We start from the raw sequence: 3,098 nt of genomic DNA on the forward strand, positions 1-3,098 counted from the left end.
CAAGAAGGGTGAGGAGGGCTTTGTTATGGAGGGTTAAGAGTCTGCTTGCAGTTAGGAGAGTACCTGAGCAGAACAAAGATGTCATCACCTATGGGAGTGAGAGAGCCTGTGCCAGGTGAAGAGTGTCCATGCAGGGGCAAGGGTCCGTCTGCCTTGGGTCATCATCCAGGGCAGGAAAGGGGAGTGTCCATGTGAGAGAGGTAGCCTGGTATGGAGGACTAATATGTTCAATAAATATATTAAGAAGAGTAAGGGCTGGGGAAATAGCTCAGTTGGTAGAGTACTTGCCTCACATGCACAAGGCCCAGGGTCCAATATCCAGCACAAAAATAAATAAATAAATAAAGGAAGAAGAAGAGGAGTAACCCTGTGCTCGGGTGAGGTGGCACACACCTGCAATCCTAGCTACTGGGTAAACTGAGACAGTCTGGGAAACACAGCAAGATTCTGTCTCAAAATAAAAAAATTTAAAAAGACCTGGATGTAACTCAGTGATAGAGCACCCCTAGGTTCATTGCCAAGTATTTAAAAAAAAAAAAAAAAATGTGAGACAAATTTCTTAGTGCTAGCAAAGGAAAGTATAATCACAAAAAGGAGAAAACCAGACTTAGGAATGAGAAAAGTTGAAATCATGAATCATGTGATAGGATGGGATAACAACACAGTATCATTTCTGTAATAGTCATGCCAAAATTGCAAGAAAGATGAGAAAAATATCAGACAGATGCAAATTGAAGAAGATCCTAAAAAACACTGGTCTGTAATTTTCAACAGTGTCAAGGTCAAAAAAAGTCAAGACAGGAGTAGGGAACTGTTCTAGACAAAAGGAGTCTAAAGAAACATGACAGCTAAATAAATATATATATATGATTTTTTTTTTTTTGCTATTAAAGGCATTTTGACAACAATTGGCAAAATTTGAATGGGCTCTGAGGATTAGATGGTAGTGATATGTTATTGCTAATTTCCTGGTTTTGATGATTGTATGGTGGTCATATAGGACAACATCTTTATTTGTAGGAACACTTCAATACTTTGTGTATGTATTCCAAGAGTATACATGTTTAAGTTTTCAGTGGTGATAAGGCATGAGGTCAGCACTTATTTGCAAAGTTAAAGAAAAAAGAGTTTCTGTCTTATATTTGAAACTATAATTTTGTGATTATTTCAAAATAATAAAAAAAATTAAGGATGGTAGCCTATTTCATAAGTGCTTTTACTTCCACCCAAGATGAAGTAACAGGGACTAGATTTATTCTCTTGTCTGAACAATCTAAAACCAGTCACACTAAGTGGAGTAACGGTCTTCAAGACACTGGACATCGGGTCAGGCAGGACTGTGTGCCCAAGAGATGGAAAACAAGCAAAGTGGGATCTACAGTGGCCCCAGCCTCCTGTCCAGAGGAGTTTTCAAGGCACAGAGTAGGAGGCAGCACCTAGAAGGAGCTAGCTGTGCTGATCTTTTGGGTCTCTCTGAAATTCTACTCTATTTCTTGTTGATATGGTTACAAGGAGAAATACACAAATCCACAACTGTAATCAGATAATTATTATTGAAATAGAACAGAATTGCAGAGAGACCCAAAAGACCAGAACTGGAAGAAAGGAGATAGCTGCATTTGTAGAGAACTTCAGAGATCTGCAGAGAATCAGGTAGAGTGGTAATCAAGATATACATGTATGCCCAGTGTGGTGGTACATGCCTGTAATCCCAGGGAGTTGAGAGGCTTAGACAGGAGAATCACAAGTTAAAGGCCATCCTCAGCAAATTAGGGAAGCCCTAAGCAACTTAATGAGACCCTGTCTCAAAATAAAAAGTAAAACAGGGCTGGGGATGTAGCTCAGTGATTAAGTGCCCCTGGGCTCAATCTCCAGTCCAGGGGGAAAAAAATGTGCAGGTGTAGAAACTGTTTGAAGCTGCACAAAGAACTGTCCAAAAGGATTAGAGGTAATAAACCTGGAGTTTACACAGGACTTGACTAGTGAGTGTTCTTATCAGCCAGACTGAAAAAACCCAAACTTTAGCAGCATTGAGTAATGTATTCAGAAGGGCTTTGCCTTCGGTGACAGATAACAAAACCAACACGTATGCCTTTTTAAAAATATAATTGCTGTTTGCAAAAAACAAGCTTTAAATATAAGAACCCAAAATATATCAAGCTGATACTAATCTAAAGAGAGAATAAATGACCATAATGCTATTAGACAAATTAGATTGCAAAGAACAGAATACTACCAGGGTTAAAGATGCTCATTTTATAATGATAAAAGGGTTATTTCATCAAGAAGACAAAACAGTCATAAAAGATTATTCAGCTAATTATTACATCTAAAAGTAGATGAAACAAAAAAGTGATATGATTACAAGAAGAAATCCACAAATCCACAATTGTAACCAGGTATTTCAGTTTCCATCACTCATAATAATTGATGTAATTGATAGACAGCAAGGATATAAATTTGACTAGTTAATCAGTAAACTTACTAAGTAACTCATTAGGTCAAAGAAGCAAATGGAAAAATCAGAAAATATTTTCAACTGAATGAAAGTGAAAACAAATACAGGCAAATTACTGCCAAATACTTATCTTAGGAAAAATAAAAAACCACAAATTAATGGCTTCAGTTTCTACCTTAAGAAACTAGAAAATAAAAGAGTAAATTAGACCAAAAGTAGGTAAAATAAAGGTAAAAAATTTTCAGAGCAGAATTTAGTGAAGTCAAATACAGAAAAACAATAGAGAAATTCAATAAAACAAAAATTGGTTCATTTAGAAGATCAATAAAATTGACATACCTCTAGTCAGTTTTATCAGGAAAAAAGAAAATGAAAATACAAGTGACCAGCACCAGGAATGAGAGAAGGGACATCATTGGAGATTTTTCAGGTATTAAAACAGTAACAGGAAATGTTTAGAAAAATCTTGTGCCAATATTTGGGAAAATTCAAATGAGTGGGCAAAACTCATGAAAAAAAAATTCTAAAGCTTGCTAAAGAAATAGATAATCTGGATAGCTATTTATCTATTAGAGAAATTTATTTGTAGTTAAGAACCTCCTCAAAAAGAAATACTCAGGGCTGGGGTTGTGGCTCAGAG

Source organism: Callospermophilus lateralis, chromosome 10, assembly GCF_048772815.1.
Source record: "Callospermophilus lateralis isolate mCalLat2 chromosome 10, mCalLat2.hap1, whole genome shotgun sequence".
NCBI classification, from domain to species: Eukaryota; Metazoa; Chordata; class Mammalia; order Rodentia; family Sciuridae; genus Callospermophilus; species Callospermophilus lateralis.